Source organism: Podarcis cretensis (assembly GCF_951804945.1).
Source record: "Podarcis cretensis genome assembly, chromosome: 1".
NCBI lineage: Eukaryota > Metazoa > Chordata > Lepidosauria > Squamata > Lacertidae > Podarcis > Podarcis cretensis.
The window spans coordinates 16651161-16676401 of NC_137170.1; positions in this window are offsets into that span (position 1 = coordinate 16651161).

Genomic DNA, 25241 nt, shown 5'->3' on the forward strand with positions numbered 1-25241 from the left:
TTTACACATTCGCAACAGAACACTCCCCCATACACACACTCTCCTCCTCCTGTGCACCCCTTAAATCTGTTATGGGGGTTACCCTAACCCCCTGGAGCACGTTTGGGGAGAGTTCAGGGTGTGAGGGGAGAAGGGGGGGGGAGTGCACTGCACAAGCGTAAATCCTTGCACTAAGGGAGAAGCATCCTCAATCTAGCATTCGACCTCTTCACAATCTCCTCGTTTCTCAGCATTTCTCAGGGCCTGTGCACCTCAAGGGTGTTGCTATGGAATCGCTCAGCGGCCCCAAGAACTGAGTCTTCTGCGCCAGACTCCTGATTTCCTGCCCTTCCCTTAAAAAAAGAAGGTAGGGTTAATATGTTTTTTACTACTAGTACTACAACAACAACAACTTTGCTTACAAAGCAGCTGAGCGCACCACAGAACAATTCCGCCTGCCTCCCCTCCCATTAATTTGCAGAGGGCCCAAACCACATACAGCCCAGGAAATCCTATTTGCACCCCCCTGGCAGCAGTGGCCGGAGGTGTTGTTATTTCTCTCTCTCTCTCTCTGAAAGCCAGCCCAGATTTACACTGGTGCATAGAAATTAGCATATGTGCATTTTAAGGCAATTTATGCCCCAAGTCTTTTTAAGTACCTTGCCAATGCTTTAAGGTGCGGTTGCCTTTTCTGTTGATACAACAACCCAGGCTTGCTCCCCCCCCCTTCACCTTCGCCCCGGTGATCTATTCATCCTCTGAGACATCTCCAACTCGTTCAGCTCCCCCCCCCCCTCCAACCCAATTACTTTTCCTTTGTATGTTCCCTGTGCAGGGCCTGTATTCAGATGGTTATGCTGAATGGACAATATACAGATGTTCTGCTGAATCCCCACCTTGCTGGTGTATCTCCAGCACAGTATGTTTCTGTGTGTGCTTGTGTGGGTGAGAAAGAGAGAAAGAGCCCTTTGAGGAGCTACACCGTTTCTGCTTCCACATATGGTGCTCAAGGAGCAGTGGGAGAGAGGGCAAGCTATTCATCAAGGTCCAAATTCCTTGAATGCGTTCAAGGTCAAAGCGACGAAAAAGCCCTGGGTTTTAAGAGCATTTCTTTCCCCATCTTTCCGACACCTCATAATTATGACAAGTTTATCGGCACAGGTTAATGAGAACCTTTAACACAGCCTTTCTCAACCTGTGGGTCCCCAGATGTTGTTGAACTACAACTCCCATCACCCCTAGCTAGCAAGGCCAGAGCTCAGGGATGATGGGAGTTGTAGTCCAGCAACATCTGGGGACCCACAGGTTAACAAGAGAGCAGGGGGGTCCTTTGTCGCTATGGAAAGCATGTCTTCCACCTGAGACCTGCTGCCAGTTAGTGTAGACAGGTAAAAAGGTAAAGGACCCCTGGATGGTTAAGTCCAGTCAAAGGTGACTATGGGATTGTGGCGCTCCTCTCACTTTGGGGCCGAGGGAGCCGGTGTTTGTCCACAGGCAGCTTTCTGGGTTAAGTGGCCAGCATGACTAAACCACTTATGGCGCAACGGAACACCGTGATGGAAACCAGAGTGCATGGAAACGCCGTTTACCTTCCCGCCGCAGTGGTACCTATCTATCTACTTGCACTGGTGTGCTTTCGAACTGCTAGGTTGGCAGAACTCGAGCTGGGACAGAGCAACAGAGCAATCACTCTGTCACAGGGATACGAACCACTGACCTTCTGATCAGCAAGCCCAAGAGTCTCAGTGGTTTAGCATTAATGGTCTGAACTGGCATGAATCTACTTCTTATTTGCCCCAGGGGAGAAAATATGTAGATATCAGCTTCTTCAAGGGGCAGGATTTAAATGGGGAAAACAAGAGGCAGGGTCTATACAAACCTCCCCAATTGTAGAGTTGGAAGGGACCCCAAGGATCATCTAGTCCAGCCCCCTGCAATGCAGGAATATGCAGCTGTCCCATATGGGGATCGGACCTTGGCGTCATCAGCACCGCGCTCTAACCAACAGAGCTATCCATGTTCCTCCAAAGAATCCTGGGAACTGTAGTTTGTTAAGAGTGCTGGGAATTGTAGCTTTGTGGAGGGCAAAACTACAGTTCCTATGATTTCTGGGTGGGTGGAAGTCGTGTGAATTAAATGTGGCCACCGAGACCATATAACACCAGTCCTGAAAGACCTACATTGGGTCCCAGTACGTTTCCAAGCACAATTCAAAGTGTTGGTGCTGACCTTTAAAGCCCTAAACAGCCTCGGCCCAGTATAGCTGAAGGAGCGTCTCCACCCCCATCGTTCTGCCCGGACACTGAGGTCCAGCTCCAAGGGCCTTTTGGCGAGAAGCGAAGTTACAGGGAACCAGGCAGAGGGCCTTTCCGGCAGTGGCGCCCGTCCTGTGGAATGCCCTCCCACCAGATGTCAAGGAGATAAAAAACTACACAACTTTTAAAAGACATCTGAAGGCAGCTCTGTTTAGGGAAGTTTTTAATGTTTGAAGTTTTATTGTGTTTTTAATATTCTGTTGGGTGCTTCCCAGAGTGGCTGGGGAAACCCAGCCAGATGGGCGGGCTATAAATGATAAATTGTTGTTGTTGTTATGTTAGGTGTATGAATTAAATGTTAGTTGTGCAAACCTGGTTGGTCCTTGTGCGGAAGGACGAGTTTTCAGCTGAGACGCCTTTGGCCACCCCTGCAAGATGAGAAGAGCTTTGTAAAAGTAGACACACCTGTGCCCTCCTTTGCACCTGAGTGCTCACACGAGGAGTGTGCAATGTAGAGCTCAACAAGCTAAATAACGCCTAGAACAGTAGCCGTCCCACTCACCCACCTGCCCACTCAGCAAACCTCCCATTTTTAAATTATTAGCTGGGACTAAGAAAACAGGAGGACTTCAGATGCCTAACAGATCACACTACAAGTTCATGGAGTTATTACATAGGCTGACCCGGGTTATGCTGTCTCTTATTCATCAGGACAAACAAAAGAAAGTACTTCTTCATATAGTGCATAGTTAGACTACGGAACTCACTTCCACAGGAGGCAGTGATTTATGCCAAGTTGGATGGCTTTAAAAGAGGACTGGACAAATTCTTGGGGGTGAAGGCTATTGACGGCTACTAGATACAAGGAATATGCTCGGCCTTCAAGGTTGAAGGCAGTAATGCTTCTGAACATCAGTTGCAGGAAGCCACAGATAGGGAGAGGGCTCCTGTACACAGGGAAACCAAAATGCTCGTTTACAAAGCTATTGTACTACCAGCCTTACTGTATGCTTGTGAAACATGGACCACTTATAAACGCCATCTCCAACTCCTGGAAAGATTCCATCAACGGTGTCTTATACACATTATACACATCACTTTGGAAGACAGGCAAACTAATGTCAGTGTACTGGAAGAAGCAAGGATCACCAGTGTTGAAGCAATGATTCTTCAACATCAACTCTGTTGGACCGGTCGTGTGGTTTGGATGCCTGATTATCGCCTTCCAAAGCAACTACAGTGGATGCTCGGGTTGCAAACATGATCCGTGCGGGATGCACGTTCACAACCCGCAGCATTTGCAACCCGCAGCGGCGTGTCTGCACACATGCAGGTTGCAATTTGGTCTTCTGTGTATGCGCAAAGTGCAATTTAGTTCTTCTGTGCATGTGCGACCCCCGAAACCTGGAAGTAACCCATTCCGGTACTTCTGGGTTTCGGCGGGTCCGTAACCCGAAAAAACGCAATCTGAAGCGTCTGTAACCTGAGGTATGACTGTACTCTATTCCAAGCTTAGAAGTGGAAAGTGTAATGCCGGTGGTCAACAAAAGAGGCTCAAAGACTCTCAAGGCAAATCTTAAAAAATGTAGTATAAACACCGGCAGCTGGGAAACACTGGCCTGCAAGTGCTTCAATTGGAGAACAGCCTTTACCAAAGGTGTCATGGACTTTGAAGAAGCACGAACTTAGGGAGAAAAGGAGAAACAAGCTAAGAGGAAGGCACGTTTGGCAAACCCTCTCCATGATCAAACCTATGGTATGTCCCCACTGTGGAAGGATGTGTGAATCCAGAATCGGCCTCCACAGTCACTTCCGGACTCACTGTTAAGACCATGTTCATCTTACTCGGCTACGAGTGATTGCCAAAGAAGAAGAAGATTACTGATACGACATCCTTTCTCTGTTAATATCCTCGACAATGCCTTGACCACAGTTCACAGTTGCATTTTGTAATATTTATGTGATGTGCATATTTTGTGTCTCACACTGACATTTGCAATACATCCCAATAAAATATATATATTTTAAAAATAACAGTGTAAAATGCAAGCCATCTTTAGCAAGCTGAGAGCAAAGATAAATAATATCTCCGTTGTTGTTGTTTAGTCGTTGAGTTGTGTCCGACTCATCGTGACCCCATGGACCAGAGCACACCAGGCACTCCTGTCTTCCACTGCCTCCTGCAGTTTGGTCAAACTCATGCTGATAGCTTTGAGAACACTATCCAGCCATCTCGTCCTCTGTCGTCCCCTTCTCCTTGTGCCCACAATCTTTCCCAACATCAGGGTCTTTTCCATAGTGCAGGCAAAATAATGAAAAGGGAGAGGGAGAGAGAGAGAGAGAGAGAGAGAGAGAGAGAGAGAGAGAGAGAGAGAGAGAAGGATCATTTCAGCACTCAGCGCTCTGGCTGTGTGGCTGATGGCATTTGTGGCTGTGCGCTGCACCTTTAAATATACTCAGGCCTTCTTTTGTGCTGTCACTTCAAATACAGAACAGCTACAGAGGGAAAAGTCATGTGTCTATGTTCTCTTTCTTGCTAATGGAGACTTTAGGGCATATGCCAAATTGTCAGACACACACACGCAAACACACACACACACACCCTAATTATCTAGGCTTTAAAATAAAGATGGGAAGGGAGGCTGAGATTGCCGCTTTTCAAAAATCACCATGCCTGGGTGAGCGGATGCAAAGGAAGGAATTTCATAGAAGGAACCATTTGGCAGGTGTAGTTTGTCGTGCGGGGGTGTGTAAGTGTGAGGAAAGGAAAGTGGCGCTCTCCCTGAGATTTCTCTCTTCTGCGCATTTACAGAAGCCTTGTCTTCCTCTTCCCAACGATCGCCCTCACCAACTCTGTAAATATCACAGTTTTAACAGGGGGGGAATGTATGTCAGCTGTATCAGGGTCATTGCCTAATTTAAAAGCATCTAAGGCTGCAATCCTGCCCAGCTCCCTAGGAGCACACCCTGTTCAACAGCTGGACTGGCTTCCACAGTAAACATGCATAGGAATGTGCTGTTAACTACGAATGCATTTGCATATGCACAAAAGAAGTCAAAAGAGCAAAAGACACTCTTTGCTTTCTTTCTTTTTCGGGACCTTAGATAAAACTGCAGTTATGTTGTTGGATACAACTTCAGCTGATAAGAGAAAAAGGCAGAGGGGGACGTCACTGCAGAATCTAATGAAGAATACACACGCCCAAACCCAGCCCAGCCATTAGACAAGTGAGGCCATTGCCTAAGGCAGCAGAAACCCTCTCGGGCAACATACCTGTGGGTCCCCCACCTGCCCACCCCACCCCCACCCCCATTGCCTCTGCCAGCAGCACCAATTTGGGACAGGATTTTGTCCATTTGGGGTGAGACCTCACCCGAAATCTCCCAAGATACTGCAGAGTCTGGGAACTGCAGTTTGTTAGGGGCACTGAGAATTGTTAAAAGACACACACACACACACACACACACACACACAGAGAGAGAGAGAGAGAGAGAGAGAGAGCGCTACAGTTCCCAGAGTGGTTTAACATTTGACATCTGAAGGCAGCCCTGTTTTGGGAAGGTTTTTAGTGTCTGATGTTTTGTTGCGTTATTTTATAGTCTGTTGGAAGCTGCCCAGAGTGGCTGGGGCAACCCGGCCAAATGTACAGGGTATAATAAATGAGTTGTTGTTGTTGCTGCTGCTGATCCCTCTTAATGAGGAACTCTGGGAATTGTAGTTCTATACCCAACCCACTGAGGAAGATAACAACGCAATGAAATGCCAAACAGTGAAAACTGATTGCATATTTATTCAAAACCCAACAAAAACAATTTACAGGCTCTCCATATTGACCTTCAGCTCTCTATATTGGACAATATATTGGACAAAGTCTCTTTGCTGGGACTTCTGCTTCTTTCCACTTTGGGGCAAGTAACAACGCGTGGCTGCTCTGGACCCAGAGGAGGACAGCATGGGGGGCAGAATGGGGTTTGGGAATGGAACAGGATTATGCACAGTCCCCCAGCGCATGGGTGGGGCAGGAATGGAACTTAATTTGTTCTTGAGGTCCTTTCTTAACCTGAGGTACCACTTTAGCTAATGGGGCCACCCGCTGCTGCCGCACCATTTCTGTTCTCATCCTGAAGCAAAGTTCTTAACCTGAGGTACTATTTCTGGGTTAGCGGAGTCTGTAACCTGAAGCGTCTGTAACCTGAGGTACCACTGTACATAAATCCTTCACTGGCCACCTGAAGTTCAATTAATTCAACAATGAACTTAATCCAGTGATACTAGCTTTTCAAAGTCTGGTGATCATTTATAGCTCCAGTGCACCACTGTCACCCACTTGCTTCCTAGTGCCACACCCCCTCCCAGAAGTCCCACTGCCTCCTGGGGGGGGGCAGGACCCCCAACTTTGGAAACCACTGCTGTGCAATTACTGGCAGCAGGTCTCCAGGATTTCAGACAGGGGACATTCGTAGCCCTACCTGGAGATGCTAGGGCCTGAACCTGTTCTGTGCTACAGAGCTAAGGCCTTTCCCCGAACCGAGCAGCTGCCAGCACCGCTAAGGCTTCTCTTTGATGTCTGATTCCTACCAATGAGATGCGGAGACAGCCCGAGGCCTGTGATCCTGAAGAGAGAGAACAGTTTGTGGCATTCTCTTCCCTGTCTCTGAATGAGCAGCGCAAATTAGAAATCTTTTTTAAAAAGCAATCTCCTCGTCTCAGGTCGACAGGGCTTTTGAGGACTAGAGGATAAATGAGTGAAAATCAGGCAGTAATGAGGGTTTCGGAGGCTGGTGCTGTCACAAATGTTTATGGAGCACTTTCTGCTTAGCAAAACTGAGAACTGTCTGAGAGGTAATGGCTTATCCGAAGCCGCAAAATGAAGCCTTGGCAAGCAGAGGAAATGTTTAAAGCTTGGGCAGAGTGTGATCGGAAGCAAGGCTCGGCTCCAGGACAAATATCTGTGGAATAATATTGCATAAGTATGGAATTAATTGGCAAAAGGTGCAGTAAAAGCCCCTCCCACCTGGCCAGGCCGTCAGTGACGATGTCCGTCCGTGAATGAGGCATGATGCCACAGGTCAAACACCCCAGATGAAACTTCCATTTTCAACCTTGCATCACCTCTGATATGTTCTTCATGTAGGCTTAGCTTATACATCACAGTAAGCCGAAATACGGTGCCAGGAGTCCAGTCCCCGGCTTGATAACACAGTTAGCATAGTTAATTAAAAAGGATGTTTTATTGTCAAAACAAATAGGTAACTCCAGACGGCTCTAACACAGCCTCCGCCATCATCAGTCAAGATGACCCTTCTGAAGACTGCCTCCGGCCTGACCAGAAGCAACTGAACTTTCGCTTCTTACGTCTTTTGTTTTGCTTTCTGTCTAACAACCCTCCCCTTAGTCTACTCTGAGGGGGGATTGGATTAGCTGCAATCTCTTCCCGTTCTGACAAACTGCTTCCTTCTCTGTTCACACCAGTTTGCACATCGCGAGCATGGCACATTCTCAACTGGCATTCCAAGGAGCAGGGGAATTGGCACTAGCCGGTGCCCATCCTGCCTGGCAGTTAACCCTCTCTGTTCTTGGCTGCTTTATTCAGCTGGTTGTAAACTGCTCCTGGGAGCTGGCTCATTCATGACATATGGCCTACCTGTGCAAACGTGACGACTCTCAGAAAGGAGCTCGCAGCCACTTTGTTCCTTGCTGGTGCTTCATCTCAGCATAGCAAGGCAACTAAGCTCAAGATTAGGAACACAGGGAGATGCCGTATGCTGAATTGTGTCCACCCAGCTCCCCAGGGTTTCAGGAAGCGGACATTTCCTGCCCTGCCTGGAAATGGTTGAACCTGGAACTCTCTGCATGCAAAGCTGTTTCGCCATCATTTCCATAGCTCAGAGGTGGGATATAATTTCTGAAATACATAAATAAATGTTTGGGGCAGAGCCACAGTTATGTTGCAAGGCATGCCAGGTGTGCCTATTATGGGTTGGATTGCACAGGAAAGTTATTAATTAACAAGATCTCTGGCAAGGTTTCAAAGGCAGAGATGCATTATGTTTTCCTGCTACTTTTAAGTAACAGGCTGGAAAATACGTGGGGGAAGGGTTTGCATTTAAATAGAAGATTCACAAGGTGCTGCAAGGCAAAGTAAACCTTAGCTGCAGAAAAGGAGATAGCTTGACCATGATCACAGCTGTGGACAGGTTCGGCTCAACTCGCTATGTGGCACTATGCTAAAAGAGCCAAGAAGGAGCAAAGCATCTGCAATCTCCTCCGCAGGACCTCAAACATTAACACTTTCATGCTAAGCCAGAGGTTTCCTTTTTTAATATATATATAAAGGTAAAGGTAAAGGTACCCCTGCCCGTACGGGCCAGTCTTGACAGACTCTGGGGTTGTGCGCCCATCTCACTTAAGAAGCCAGGGGCCAGCGCTGTCCGGAGACACTTCCGGGTCACGTGGCCAGCGTGACATCGCTGCTCTGGCGAGCCAGAGCCGCACACGGAAACGCCGTTTACCTTCCCGCTGGTAAGCGGTGCCTATTTATCTACTTGCACCCGGAGGTGCTTTCGAACTGCTAGGTTGGCAGGCGCTGGGACCGAGCAGCGGGAGCGCACCCCGCCGCAGGGATTCGAACCGCCGACCTTTCGATCGGCAAGTCCTAGGCGCTGAGGCTTTAACCCACAGCGCCACCTGCGTCCCTTATATATATATATATATATATATATATATATATATATATATATAAATTTTTAGCATACACAATTTTAAAGACATACCACACAAATTATTACACATAAATCCTTATTTGGACTTCCTTCAGCACCTCTGATAATCCTCCGTCTTAATTATTTCTCCTGCAATTCCTAACCTAATATTGCCTTTACCTTTTCTAACAAATTATTTCTCCCTTTCCATTTTTACAATATTTCTTAAATTACTCCTCACAGAACTTCTTGTAATCCTACAAACGTAATCTGATCATTACAAATACTTTTCAAATACTCCATAAATTTAGTCCAGGCTTCGGTAAACCTCTGGTCCCGTCGGTCTCAAATCCTTCCTGTTAGCGTGTCTAATTCTGCATAGTCCATTAATTTCATCCTCCATTCTTCTAATGTTGGTAACTCTTCTTGCTTCCCTTTTTGGGCCAATAATATTCTTGCTGCTGTTACTGCATATAAAAAAAGCTTACAGTCTTTCCTGTTTATATCATTTCCAACCATACCCAAAAGAAATGCTTCTGGTTTCTTAATAAAAGTATATTTCAACATTTTTTTTCAACTCATTATATATCATCTCCCAGAAGCATTTCACCTTTTTACATTCCCACCACATATGATAAAATGATCCTTCTTTTTCTTTACATTTCCAACATTTATTACTAGCTTTATACATTTTTGCTAACTTAACTGGTGTGATGTACCATCTATACATCATCTTCATAACCCAGAGCTTTCCTAACTGTGTGTCATGACATGTTAGTGTGTTGGCTGCAGTGAGCTCTTATAAGGGGGTAGTTTAACCTCCAGTTTGCTAGTAAAACTGAATGGCTGTGTCACGAAATGACGCACATCTAAAAAGTGGGTCACTAACATGAAAAGTTTGGAAAGCTCTGTGCTAAGCTATGGTTTGGTTTAGTGTTGCATGCCAAGGGAACCGTAATCTTCTGTCAGAAGCATGGGAAGAGGCTGGGTGAAATGGCTAAGGGAAATATCAGGAAGGAAAGCAAAGCAGCTACTTGCTTCTCTTGCTTTCTTCCGAGTCTTTAAATAGATAACCATGTTGTTGTTTTAAAAAATGTATTTTTTTAGTGATTTTAACCAAATACCAACAATAAACAACTGTGGAGTCGTGACTCATGGCACGCAGGCCACAGTAAAACTCAGAAACCCACTTCTCTTTACTCTCCCTTTTTGCGGGATATCACGTTTCCCTCCTGTCTTCACCTTTCTCATTTCCTTAACCACTTTGGCTGCACTCCCCCCCCAATGCGTTTAAAGCATGAGATAAAAGGGTAAAGGGTAAAGGGACCCCTGACCATTAGGTCCAGTCATAGCTGACTCTGGGGTTGTGGTGCTCATCTCGCTTTATTGGCTGAGGGAGCCGGCATACAGCTTCTGGATCATGTGGCCAGCATGACTAAGCCGCTTCTGGTGAACCAGAGCAGCACACAGAAACACCTTCCCGCCAGAGCGGTACCTATTTATCTACTTGCACTTTGACGTGCTTTCGAACTGCTGCAACGGGAGCTGACCCCATCATGGGGATTCGAACCGCCGACCTTCTGATTGGCAAGCCTTAGGCTCCACAGCGCCACCCATGTCCCATAAAGCACAAGATACTTCCCTCCAATAATCATGGGAGCTATAGTTTACCCAGCGCTGACCTACAGCTCTCAGCACCCTTAACAAACTACAGTTCCCAGGATTCTTGGGGGGGGGGAGTCGGGTGCTTTCAGTGTGTTTTACATATATGGCGTGCATACAGCCTTTGTCTTACAGACTCTTGTCCCTTTCACTGGCATTTAAGATTTCCCTGCCCTGGTGCCTTAGACTTCCACTGCGGCTTAGATGATGAATCCATTTTTTGCCCTTAGGACCTAACACCAGGTGACATGTATTTAATAAAAGTGGCTCCCTGGATGGAACACCCACCCTCTGCGTCTCGGTAAAACTACCCTGTTCTCCATGAATCTGTGTGATCTTTTTCATGGCCGACACTTAATCTTGCGGCGTGAGTGTGCTTTTAAGTACATCCTACTTAGCTGCGCTGCTGGGATGTGACAGGTCAGACGTTCAAGCGAAATATTCTGTGCTCTCTGATCTTTCGGTAACTGTATCAACATTTAGCACCTGTCCCAGAAAATCTTTGCTGCTCCTTTTGGAACCCTGGATGCCAAATTGCATTGGGATGAACTGCTGACCTCTGCTGGGCAAACCTGGACTTGCACATGTGTTGTGTTTTTTTTAAGGATGCTCCTGAATGCCTCTCCTAGCTCTTCAGAAACAGTGCATTCCTAGAAACTCCAGAGCATTTATTTACATCCCCTCCTGTAAAACATTTATCTTGTTTCGGAAATTCACCTGAATTACATTTCTAAAGCTCCAAAAATTGTGGGTGGGAGGAACTAACGTAGAAAACGTTGTTGAGTTTAAGTTCTAAAGACAACAGGAAAGTATGGACTGATGATCTGAGAAGAATATCAAGGGACACCCAGTCTTGTGCAATGTACTGGCACAGCTGCCTCAAATTAAACTGATCCTGACGGATATTCATCCAGCCTCCTTTTATGACGCTCCAGAGATTTAGGTTCCAATCACTGTCTGTTGCAAGCTGGAAACCTTCCCCGATACACATCCAGATCTGCTCCACTTCTCTTAGAACGTGCCCTTTTCTTAGTGGTCAGAAATGGTGTCAATATCTCTGCCAACTTTCTAGTACATCAATGCCACAGGAGCGTGCCAGTCTGTGATCACACAATTTAAAGATGGTGCTCACTCTTTATTAGCAAAAACACAATCTCCACAGATTTGGTTGAGAGTCACGCCTAACGAGCAGAGCAGCTCATTCCCGGTGGTCTTACTCCATGAAAGTCAGTTGCCGAGACAGAAAGTCCTCCCTCCTCACAGCCACCTAAGTCTGCTCTTCTCCAGGGCTTTTCCCAAGCAATAGGAGGCTGTGCCTGTGTGAACCAGCCTTTTCATGCCTCTTTAGGTTCTGGGAGACAAGAAGGAAGGGAGCTTTTTGCAGAGGGAGAGACACCCATGACTCTGCACCAGCCTGATTCATCTCTGCCTCTTTGCATCCCTCCTCCTCCTCCTTCTTGCCTGCTTCAGCTTCTGATTCTGGACGTCTCTCTGCCACAGTTTTCCTTAGCTTACTAAACCCTGTTACCTCTTCAGCTTCTGACACCTCCTCCTCCCAGTCTTCTCCCTCTGCCTGCTCACTGTCGTCCCACCACCACTTCCCAGGCTCCGAGCCTTATTTCCTTGGGGATTCCCCAGCTGGCTCCTCCCACTATTCCTCTGCATCCAACCAGCCTCTGACAATCAATGCAAGATTGTGGGAACTAGTCACTAATGGAACGGCCTTGTTGTCTGTCTCTTAGAAATGTTGCAGCATGGACTGCTTCTGTCCATACACACCATGCCCTCCAGCATTTGCTGCTCTAGATGGCTGCCTCTCGTTGCCTAATGGTCATAGCTGTCAACTTACAGATTTGAAAATAAAGGACCAGCAGCCTCGAAAATAAGGGATCAGCAGCCAAAGTAAGGGATTTTCGGAGCACAGGACTGTTCAACTTCTGAGACCCTCTGAGCCAAAGGCAGAAAGCCCAGCCAAAGCCTCAAGTGGTGGTTCCCACAGCGCAGCAACCCGGCAAAGAGGATGCAGCAAGGAAAACCACCGTCACCTCTCCGCTGGGAAGCGCTGAGCAAAGGCGAGTCCCCAGGCAACGCGGCCGGTTTGATCGGCACAAGGCATGCAAGCTCCATCCCCCAGTCATTCTTAGACTCCTTATTGGGTGAGCAACACAGCCAAGCAACACAGTTGGAGCCTCCCTCCTCCCTGACCGGCAGGGAGGGAGGGAGAGGAGCTGCTTCCTTTGAAACCCGGGAAATTTAAGGGACATCATCAATAAGCGACATTAGCAGGACACGGCGCTGGGATAAGGGACGGTTGACAGCTATGCTAATGGTAGGGCCGGCTCTGGCTATCTGCATATTTCCAAAGACTATTAGCTGTTTCCAGATCTAAGCACTGCACTAAAAGCAGGTGGCAAGCTCCCTGGAAGTGCATGAGCAAGTTGCTTGCTGCATTCTAAAGTACTACATGGAGAAAGTTGCCCTTCTGGAGGAAGCTAAGTTGTCTGTGGCCATTCAGGAGCAGATGGCAAGGGGAAACATGCAACCGCCATTAAGCTCTTTGCTCTTGTGGAGGAGCTCAAGGTGAAATCTTTGCCAGCTCACCTGTCCCCTGATTAGCAGGCATGTGTTGCTAGAGGCTGGGCTGGCTGTTTACTCCCTGTCAGGAAACCAGAGAAGAACCCACACCCAGCTCCTTCCCAGAGCATCAGCCAGAACACCAGCCACATAAGCAACGGGGGGGGGGGAGCTTTTCATTTCACATCTGGCTCCATCATTTTTGCATTTAGGATTAAAATATTCATTGTCCAACAGCTGCTGCCTTTTGAATGTAGCGGCAACAAAGGGAGATGCCTCCAAGCTGCGTATTCCTTTTCATACATTAACATTTGTCTAACTCTCTTTTTAAAGCATTCGAGATGGTGGCTGTCATTGGAGCGCAAATTCCATACATTAAACTCTTGCAAAAGTACTTTCTTTCATCCTTCCCCGTCTTATCGCAGCCTTCTTCCCCCCAAACCTGATCGGAGCTGGGCTCCCAAACACCTGGAGGGCACCAGGTTTGTGGGGAAGGAAGGCTGGATCTCTTAGCTCCTGAGATCTTCCTCTTTCTGAACCCCCGAGTCACAAGACCACAAATAGCTCAGCTCTTCTAAAATGCCCAGCTGGCTCGTTTGCAGGCAGACTGCAGCTGGATCGCAGCCAAGATGAGGCTGCTGTGTGCTGCAGGGGAAGTTGCAAGAAGAGCAGTTAATGCGCCGTGCACTTTTGCGCGTGCCAACTGAGGGCAGAGAGGCGGCAGAAGGACATTGCTGCACTCTCTCCAGGCTTGTGGGAGCGAGCGCCCTCCTCCTCCATCGCAAGGGAGCCGCTCAAGATTCCACATGGCGTCAGCAACCAGTATCTCAAAAGCTCTGACGCAAGCTTTTCGAGGTCAGGGTTATACAAACAGGAAACGCTTTAGCAGAAACCCTTTCCTTTAAAAAGTTTAAGAATGGGAAATGTGCTTTCCGCCCCAGCAATTGCTCCCTGTTCATCACCTCGTGTTTTTCCGGGGAGGAAAGGAAGAGAACTGCAAATGATGGCTAGCAGGGGGTGGGTTGGTGGCTCAGATTGCAAAGGTGGGTGAAAAAGCAGCAGTGATACACTGACATCTATAGAGGGAATGGGTGCAGGATTGCCAATCGGATATAAAGGTCCCGCCTTGGATATATCCAAGCAGTGCCGGATTTAGGTATAAGCTAAACAAGCTGTAGCTTAGGGCCCCACTCTCTTGGGGGCCACAAAAAAAAAATTAAAGAAAAAAAAACCTGGATGTACATTTCCAAAATACAGTGGTACCTTGGGTTAAGTACTTAATTCATTCCGGAGGTCCGTTCGTAACCTGAAACTGTTCTTAACCTGAAGCACCACTTTAGCTAATGGAGCCTCCTGCTGCTGCTGCGCCGCCAAAGCACGATTTCTGTTCTCATCCTGAAGCAAAGTTCTTAACCTGAAGCACTATTTCTGGGTTGGCGGAGTCTGTAACCTGAAGTGTATGTAACCTGAAGCGTATGTAACCCGAGGTACCACTGTATAAGATAAAAAACAAATAAAATAAAACCTACATACAGCAATAGTGTTTTGTGCTGTGTAGGCTCCTATGATGTAAGTAATGGGCCCTGCCTGCTAGCCTGCTCCCTAAAATATCACTGCTTTGCTCATTTGTATAGGGTGCCTACATTCTGCATGTGCAAATGGCTTCAGATACCTATTAGGTCCATAAATTACCATATAGCATATATTCAACACAAAAAACAGCGGCAATTTGCTGTTGACAAAGGACAGCTGGACATATAAAGGGCCCCATTACCTTCAGTAGCTTAGGGCCTCATCAAACCTAAATCCGGCCCTGTACCCAAGATTAAGGTTCCAAAAAGAGAGAGAACATTTCGTTAATTTCTGAACTTCAGAATAGCTTCCTGCAGCAACGTTAACAATGCAGGCCAAAGAGTTCCTCTCTCTGTTATTGTTAGGGAAAGGGATCTGTGGTTTTGGTCCTGTTTAAGAACGTAAGATGGGCCTTCCCGGATGACAGGGATCAGGGACTTGTCTCCCATGGGCCAATACCAACCTGCCAGGGAGTCTGAGTGCTATTGTCCCCCTGCTCAGAAGCAGCCAGTGGGGTGGAGATACAGAACTGATCTCCTGGGAGTGACATAGTTGCCACTTATCAGAGGGCAGGAAGTATGGACAAGAAGGTGCACTTCCTATGTGTCTGCAAGAGGAGCATATAGCTCAGTGGCAGAGCATGCATGCTTTGCATGCAGAAGGTTCGAGGTTCAAATCCAGACATATCCTGGTAGATGTGTTGTTGTAAATAGCGTCTGAGCTAGATGTTCCACCTGGGGTTTGCCATTGCTTGCCCCAGGCTAGTATCCGAGAAACAATTAACCCTGGCTCTTCAGCCATTGATAGACAACCCTGTCCCAATTTCACCTCCTTTTGCTAAGAATAGTGCATCTGATGTGGCACAAATGAGCATTAGGAAGAGAGGCAATCAGTTAGTTCTCTTGGCTCTGCTATGTGCTCAGTCATCAGTGTTCCCTGAAGTCCTCCTCACTCATTACCTACTGTTAACTTAATTGCCTCTGACACAGTGGAGAGGCAACAAATACACTCGGAAGTGCTGACCTGCACCTTTAAACACACACACACACAACCTGAGTTCCACAGAGAGGAGCTAACTGTGGATGGCTAAATGCAGCTCTCTGTCTCCACGCTGCATGCACTTTCCTCAAAGAGGAGGAATGTAACCTGGGGAAAATTTTTTCCAGTGCAAGCCCTCACAGAAATGAATAAGGCACAATTTGGCACCTGAGGCAGACCCTCAATATGATGCCCTCCCCCCGCCTGAGAAGAAGGGGTGAGGGAAGATCTACACCAGGAACAATAGTAAAAATAAATAGTAGTTTTTAATTTATATCCCGCCCATCTGTCTGGGTTTCCCCAGCCACTCTGGGCGGCTTAACAACATATAAAACACACCAGAACATCAAACATTAAAAAAACAAGGTATCCAATACAAGCGACAAATAAATCAATAACCAATAATAACAATTTTGTTGTTGTTTAGTCATGTCCGATTCTTCGTGACCCCATGGACCAGAGCACGCCAGGCACTCCTGTCTTCAATAATAACAATAATAAGCAGTTTACAGTTATACCCATACTTAGGTAACCACCAACCCCCACTAAACATTTAACCAACACCAACCCAACAAAAATGAAACAGAGGAACCAAAATTAGAACCGTTTAAAACATTTTAGACAGTTGCCCCAACCCAAGAGTTGTTCCAGCATCAATGTCCCTGTGGCATCCCAGGAGCCTCTTTTAGCTGTTCAAGGTGAGTGTAGGCCAGGTGGAAATGGGCTTTGCAGCAAGGAGCAGGTCTTTCTTCCAGCACTCAGGGAAGCAGCAAGGGGGGGGGGAGAAAGATCAACATTGGGATCTGTTGCTTCAGTGGATCCTGCCACCTGAGTCAGCCACCTCATCTTGCCTCTTGGGTGGGCTGGCCCGGAGTGTATGACCCACTTCTTTGAGTAGCAAGAAGTTGTCACAACACTAGAACTCGTGGCCGTAACAATGAAGCTGAATGTTGGAGGTTCCAGGACAGATAAAAGACAGGATTTCTTCACACAGTGCATAGACAAAAACAATGGAATGCGTTCCCTGAGGAGGCAGTGAGGGCCACCAATTTGGATGGCTTTAGAAGACAGGACAAGTCCCATGGACTGCAAGAAGATCAAACCTCTCCATTCTTAATGAAATCAGCCCTGAGTGCTCACTGGAAGGACAAATCCTGAAGCTGAGGCTCCAATACTTTGGCCCCCTCATGAGAAGAGAAGACTCCCTGGAAAAGACCCTGAAGTTGGGAAAGATTGAGGGCACAAGGAGAAGGGGATGGCAGAGGACGAGATGGTTGGACAGCGTTCTCAAAGCTACTAACATGAGTTTGACCAAACTGCGGAAGGCACTGGAAGACAGGAGTGCCTGGCGTGCTCTGGTCCATGGAGTCACGAAGAGTCGGACACAACTAAATGACTAAACAACAACAAAGGCCTGTACTATTTTTCAGAAAAAGAGGTGCCAGACCTCACCATGAACACCTCCCTTGTTCTCTTAGAATGGCAATGGCCCCCACCTGAGAGGTTCCGGAAAGTTCTGGCTGGGGAAAAAGCCCCCAGATAAGGCTACCAGTGGCTACTAGCTATAATGGCTATGTTCTACCTCAATTGCCAGAGGCAACTTGCCTCTGAATACCAGTTGCTATCAATTGTGGGTGAGGAGAATGCTGTTGCTCCTATGTCCAGGTTGTGGGCCTCCCTCAGGCATCTGGGGGGCTACTGTGAGAACAGGATGCTACCTTAAACCCAGTAGGGTCTTCTCATGCCTCTATGTCCAGTGCTGAGCCTTCTTTTCAGAACCAGGTCAAAAAATAACAACACAGCGCCAGGCCTTTTGTTAAAAGCAGTCAGTTCCCGAAAGCCTGTTGGAACAAAACGTTCTTTACCTGCTTGGCAGAAGGACATCAAGGTGGGAGCCAGTCTCTAGGGAGGGAGATCCAAAGTCTGCGCCCCCACCCAAACTGTCCCTGTGAAGGCGGCAGGACCAAGAGAGGACCTTCCCTGAAGATCTCCAAAGATGGGCAGGTTCACGTGAGGAAATAGTGTCTTTCGGATAGTTTGGGCCTAAGCTGTGTAGGTTCGCCACCCCTGGCAGCCAAAACCCATTGGTTCCATATCAGATTTGCAGGGAGAGGCATGCTTATATAACTTCCTTGCAGAACCCCCAAACTCTGTCTTTCTCACTCAAACTGCTCTTGTTTGTTCTTCCCACACACAGACACATAATTTCAAAACATATCCTGTGAAGCCAGATTATGCGAATGCTGCTCTTAGCGCCGGTTAAGCGCAAAGATCTAGAGCTTCCGCTCTCTTATAATAATAATAATAATAATTTATTATTTATATCCCGCCCATCTGGCTGGGCCTTCCCAGCCACTCTGGGCGGCTTCCATAAAAACCAAAAATACAGTAAGAACTCAGCCATTTCATGCGGCAGCGCATGTCCTTTGGAACTCCCTGCCTATTGACATCAGGCAGGAGCATTCACTGTTCTTTTTTCGGTGACTGCTGCTTAGACAAGCCCCTCCAGATGCTTAGAAAGTTGAGGTAATTTTAAGTAAAAAGACAACAAAATGAATTGGACTCCTTGGCAGGTTTTGAATGAACATACACAAATTTATTGGCTGATAACATGGTAGAAAGATAATGTAAGGATTTGTATAATTTTATAACATGCAGAGAATAATATGTGCTGAGAAATCAGAGAGAGGACCGGGGGGGGGGAGAAAGGGGGGAATAATGAATATGATATGTTTTGATATGTTGTTATGTTGAAATTGGTAATAAAACATTTTTTAAAAAACGTTGAGGTAATGTTGGGTTTGATACTATGCTGCAGGGTTGGTTTTATCCTTGGATTTTAGCAACCTCCTCCCAAAGTGTAGAAAGCCACACACACACACACACACACACACACACACACACACACACACACACCGTGTCTGCAGGGCTGTCTTAAGCATATGCTCCGCCGGGGTGCAAAGTGCTCCCTCCCCAGGTAGCCCAGTCCCAGGTGCGCAGGAGGGCAGAGCCAGCCAGCCTCCTCAGGGTCTCACTGGCTTGGTTGCCCCCCATCTTGCGGCGCAGAGCCGCCCGCAGCAGAAAAGCCCGCCGCGGCACTCCGACTGATGGGCGGGCTCTTCCCTGGACTCTCAGCCTGGCGCCCGGGTGCCCCACACTCCTAGCATAGTGTAGTGGTTAATAGTGTTGAGATTGTAATCTGGGGAACCGGGTTCGCTTCCCCGCTCCTCCACATGCAGCTGCTGGGTGACCTTGAGCCAGTCACTCTTCTCTGAAGTCTCTCAGCCCCACTAACCTCACAGAGTGTTTGTTGTGGGGGAGGAAGGGAAAGGAGAATGTTAGCCGCTTTGAGACTCCTTCGGGTAGTGATAAAGCGGGATATCAAATCCAAACTCTTCTTCTTCTTCCTCTAGTGCCTATGGGTAAGACAGCCCTGCGTGTCAGGCTTTCTTGACATGGTTTTTAGGAGTCACCTTATTTCTCTGATTATAAATTGTTTTAAACTGTTTTTTAACATTGTGTTTTAATTATTGTTACCCACCGTGGGAGTGTAGAGAGAGTGTGTATGAACTTTACAGTGCTTAGTTTATTTTTATGGCTGCTATTTTGTTAATGTTGTTTTATAGATTATAAATGCTGTAATGATTTGTAAACCACATAATATGACTCTTGCTTTAATTATGATGTTTAGCTTATTATTTTTTTAGTTGTTGCTTTGGCAACAGTGTTTTACAGAATGTACTTGTTTCATTGGTTATTTTATATGGTTTATGTTGAATTTGTGATGTTCTGTCATGTTATTGCTATTTTTTGTTTGTAAGCCTCTTTGGGGTTCATTTGAATGAAAAGTGGCATATAAATATAATAAATCAAAATAAAATAAAATCAACAACACAACACACCCTTATATGTCTTCCATCCAGAAAAACAAGAGACATTATCAGAGTTCAGTGAATATTCCAACCCAGCAAAAACACTTCGGATGTGAATCAGGGTCAGTGAAGGAGTTTACTTCTTTATATTTATCCTCAAAGCTAAACAGGCGAGAAATGTTGAGATTTGCAGGCATCTCAATTACCTCTCACCTGCAAATGATGACATTAGAGAATGTGGCAACTAGGGATGAATGGATCTGTCAGTTCTCTCTGTTTCTTGTTTTTCCAATCTTAAATTCAATCCTACACATTTCTTCAGCAATAATATGTAATATATAATATATATCCTAATGGAGCTTCTTCAGCATTTTAGTATGAATTTCCTCCAATAAACACATTTTTGTATGCATTTTTAATTAATGTTTACCTATCTGCAAGCAATTTCTCCTAATACGATGCATTTCTGAATGTTAATTTCACTAGCACCTTCATCTTTATGTACATATTCTCCTGATATATCCATTTTTGTAATTATCGTTTGGCTGGGAAACCACATTGCAAAATTTGGGTAAGTGCAAATATTGAAGGCCGTGTTTTGGTTCTATTGTTTCAGAAAGTGAAAATGGGACGTATTCCAATTTAAATGTGAACTGAATTGAATTTCTCTCCCATATAGCAGCCAGGGGGTGTTGACCAAAAGGAAGAAGAGAGTTCTCAATCTCATAATATCTGCAGTAACTTTAAGTTGTCTGTAGAGGGTACCAGTTTGCAACTGATGCAAACATGTAAGGAAAATAATGTCATTCAACTAATGCTGTTATGTTATTAACTGTTTCGTAGAAAGTCTTGGCCGATTCTAAATAACCTGTGGAATAAATACTGGGTGCATTAAGTTAATCATGCTTGTGTTTATTTGTGGTCCTTGGCCTTACGCACCTGAGATTCAACTGAAGGCAAGCCCAGATGCCATTGCAATGTGCTGAATTAAGACTTTGAACTCTAAATGTATTTGCGCTCAACAAATTCTACAGTTCTATGATTCCTATGAATAAGCCGATCAACTGAGAGGAACCACAAGAGTTAACTTTGAGGAGGACTGCAGTTATCTTTTCAGCAAGAGAAACTCTGAATCTGGATGAGGGCAGGGGAGAAGGAGGAGGGAGCCTGGATTTAACATTCAGTTTCTGTTTTGTTTCCACAAACAAAGGAAAAGAAACACAAAAGCAAAACCCAGACTAAACGAAAGTGATTTCAAGGCAATACGGAGAAAAAGAAAATCAGCAACGAAACAAAACCCAGTTGAAATAAACGGAAGTGACTCTCAAGGCTTTCAGACCAAAATAATCGCCCGAGGCAACCAATGGTCCAAATGTGGTTAGATTGCAACTCCCATCGACCCCAGCTGTTCTGGTCAGGGGGCAGAGAGTGGTGGGAGTTGTCTAACAAATATATGTAGAGAAAATCCAAAGGGGTAACTTACAAGGGAATTGGTTGAATAAACCCTAAAACTACACTGGTACCTTAGTTCTCAAAACTTAATCCGTTCCGGAAGTCCATTCCAAAACCAAAGCACTCCAAAACCAAAGCACGCTTTCCCATAGAAAGTAATCAAAAGATTAATCCATTCCAGACCTTTAAAAGCAACCCCTAAAACAGCAATTTAACATGAATTTTATTATCTAACGAGACCATTGGTCCATAAAATGAAAGCAATAAACAATGTGCTGCAGTCACACAATCAATCATCAGCTGAACTGGGTTCCACAAAAAAAAATAATTAAAAAATTGTCCAGTAGCACCTTCAGATACAATCTGAAGAAGTGTGCATGCACACGAAAGCTTATACCCAGAACAAACTTAGTTGGTCTCTAAGTTGCTACCAGACAATTTTTTATTTTTTTCAGTCTGCGTCAGACCAGCATGGCTACCTACCTGAATCTGGGTTCCACACAGTCACAAAAACAAAAACAAAAGAGCCACAAAAACAAAAACGCGAAATAAATACAGTCATACCTCGGGATAAATGTGCTTGAAGTTAAGTATTTTCGGGTTGCGCTCCGCGGCGACCCAGAAGTAACGGAGCGTGTTACTTCCAGGTTTCACCACATGCACATGCGCAGACGGTCAAAGTGACGTCACTCGCATGCACGGAAGCGGTGAAACGCAACCCACGCACGCGCAGACGCGTGTTGCGTTCGCTTCAGGATGCGAACGAGGCTCCAGAATGGATCCCGTTCGCATCCCGAGGTACCACTGTAGCAAAAACAGACCAACCTCAGCGTAACACTCAGAACGGGAGTGTGGCACTTAAAACAGAGCACATTCAGCTTCCAATAAAAGTTCTCAAACCGGAACACTTACTTTGCAGTGTTTGCGTTCCAAGTTGTTTGAGAACCAAGGTACCAATGTATACTGGAATGTTTTATTTCCTTTTGGCATGAAACTGACACAGCCGTGCTCCTGCTTTATAGAGGCACAATGTTTACCCATGTGCACATGGAAGGCAGAGGGGAAAGCCTTCTACATCATGTGGCATCACTGGCACCCACAGCAGGGAGCCTGTGTTTCGTGGGGAAATCCAGCTCCATGATATCACTTCAGTAATACAGAATGCATCCCATTTATACCAGCGTACACACGCACGAGAGTCTTCCGCGCCCAGCAATAAATGGAGGGTCATTTATCAAAGCTGACGGGGACAGATGATGTTGGCAGCATCTACCTCTCATTTATCAAAATGGCTTCACAGCTGTGTATCCGCTAAATCCTACATTCAGGCTCTCCGTTGATGAAAGGTTGGTTGTTGCTGTTTCTGGCGGATTGTCTCGGTTTTAACTGATTAACGATTTGTGTTTCTACGGCAAAATTCACAACGAACTTCCAACGTAACTAGGTGACAACTAATGCTTCTAGATAACGGGACTGCCTCTCCCTCTCCTGCTGCAGAATGCCAGCCCAGTTGCTTTTAAAAAAACACAAACCCATAAAAGATGCCTGCTGGATGAGGCCAGTGGCCTATCGAGTCCAGCATCCTGTTCTCACAGTGGCCAACCAGTGGGACACGGGATTCAAGCCCATTTTCAGATGGCTGGGCTCCGAGACCAAAAATAAGCCAGGATTGCAGGGGAGGTGGTGCACAGCGAGAAAGCAGCAGCACCTTGGGACAAGCAAGGACATAAAACCAGAAAATAAAAACTACCGTATTTTTCGCTCTATAAGACTCACTTTTTCCCTCCTAAAAAGTAAGGGGAAATGTGTATGCGTCTTATGGAGCAAACGCAGGCTGCGCAGCTATCCCAGAAGCCAGAACAGCAAGAGGGATTGCTGCTTTCACTGCGCAGTGATCCCTCTTGCTGTTCTGGCTTCTGAGATTCAGAATATTTTTTTTCTTGTTTTCCTCCTCCAAAAACTAGGTGCGTCTTGTGGTCTGGTGCGTCTTATAGAGCGAAAAATATGGTAATTTAATTTTTAAAAAAATATACAATAAGCCAAAGACAATTTGGGGTGCTGCTCTGTGAGAGTTCCATTTGCTCTCTGGATCCTTTAATTGGGCTTAGATTTGTGGAAGGAAGGCGGTTCCAAATGTGGCCAGGGATACACACAATGTGTGCTTTGTTCACTGGGTGTGTGTTCACATTACTGCCTTAGGCCTGGGTGCAGTGAAGTTGTTTTCTCCAGCTGCTGCCACCCTCCCAGTGTGTTTTGCACCTCCTTCCCCATAGCTGTTCACATCAACTTTGTTTTTACCAGTGCCACAGTCGTATCAAACAGTCACATTTCGCAATGAAGTGCAGGGTACCTATGCATTTTGGATAGTGGGGTGAACACGGATTAAAAACCCAGCACTGGAAACACAAGTGAGTGTAAGCAGGTGGGAGGAACCAGATGGGGAACCAGCAAGGGAGGAAGGCTGAGAGCCCGGGGATTGGTGGTAGGATGACCGTGAGTGGTCCGAGGAAGAAGACTGGGAGGTGGAGGTGTCAGTAGCTGAAGAGGTATCAGGGCTTGGTGAGCAGGGAGAGTCTGTGGCAGAGAGAAGTCCAGAATCAGAGGCAGAAGCTGAAGCAGGAGAGTTAGATGAGGGAGGCCCAGAGGAGGAGATGAGTCAGGCTGGTGAAGATGCCTGGGAGTCTCCCCCTCCTGCTGCGACAAGCTCCCCTCTCCCCATGTCTCCCAGTACCAGGAGAGGCATGAAGAGGGTGGAGGAGAAATTAGCCTCATGCAGGCTCAGGATCAGATTGCTTGGGGGAAATCCTGGAGGAGGCAACAGGCAGCTGTGAGACTGCAGGGACCTTCAGTCTCCGCAACAGCTTCACGGGGGCAAGACCTACAGAAGACAAGCTGGTGTGCTCCTCAGGCCTGACACTCCCGTGCAGATCCTGGTTTTTTCCTAATAAATAGTAAATTCCACTTGCTATGTGTGATTGACTGCTGACTCACTCCTGGCAGCACGACTGTGAATGCAGCCTAGGATGGAATCAGAGAAATGTGTGTGGGCAAGGGTCACATCCTTCCACAACCAGAGGCTCAGTAATCTCTTAGGCTCAGTGGCCGGCTGTGGGAGGGAGTGGTTAAAAACAAGGCTGGAGGGAATGACTAAGCACAATTCCCACATGACACACATGGAATTTTGTTAACGTGATTTGGACGTCATTTGGGAGCAAGGTGGCATACCTGTCTTTAAAGTATAGGGGAGGGCCATATACCAAACTTTTAATGGCAGAGCGGGTTGTAGATCCCAGATAAAGAACCTTGCCAGGAATCCCAGAGAGCCATTTCTAACTAATGTAGACAATCTTGAGCTAGATGAACCAAATTTTTCACTTGATATGAGGCAGTTTTCTGTGTAATTACAAAAACCAAACAGTGAGTTACACCGTTATTTATGCACCATTTATATCTCCAATAGGAGAGGTATTGTACTGAGACTGTTATAAGAAGCTTGCTTCCATGATTTTCTGTATCTCTTTTGGGGAGCTGCAAATATCATAATATTTTAGTAGTAGTATAATACTGCAAGGAAAAGCTTCTGGTTTCTTAGAAAATGTTAAACATTTTTTTTCAATTCGTTACATATCATCTCCCAAAATTCTTTTACTACTTTACAAGTCCACCACAAATGATAGAAGGTGCCCTCTTTCTCTTTACATTTCCAGCACGCGTTTGATCTTGCTTTATACATTTTAGCTAATTTACTAGGGGTTAAATACCAGCAGCGTTTAGGGACGCAGGTGGCGCTGTGGGTTAAAGCCTCAGCGCCTAGGACTTGCCGATTGAAAGGTCGGCGGTTCGAATCCCTGCAGCGGGGTGCGCTCCCGCTGCTCGGTCCCAGCGCCTGCCAACCTAGCAGTTCGAAAGCACCTCCGGGTGCAAGTAGATAAATAGGGACCGCTTACCAGCGGGAAGGTAAACGGCGTTTCCGTGTGCGGCTCTGGCTCGCCAGATGCAGCTTTGTCACGCTGGCCACGTGACCCGGAAGTGTCTCCGGACAGCGCTGGCCCCTGGCCTCTTAAGTGAGATGGGCGCACAACCCCAGAGTCTGTCAAGACTGGCCCGTACGGGCAGGGGTACCTTTACCTTTACC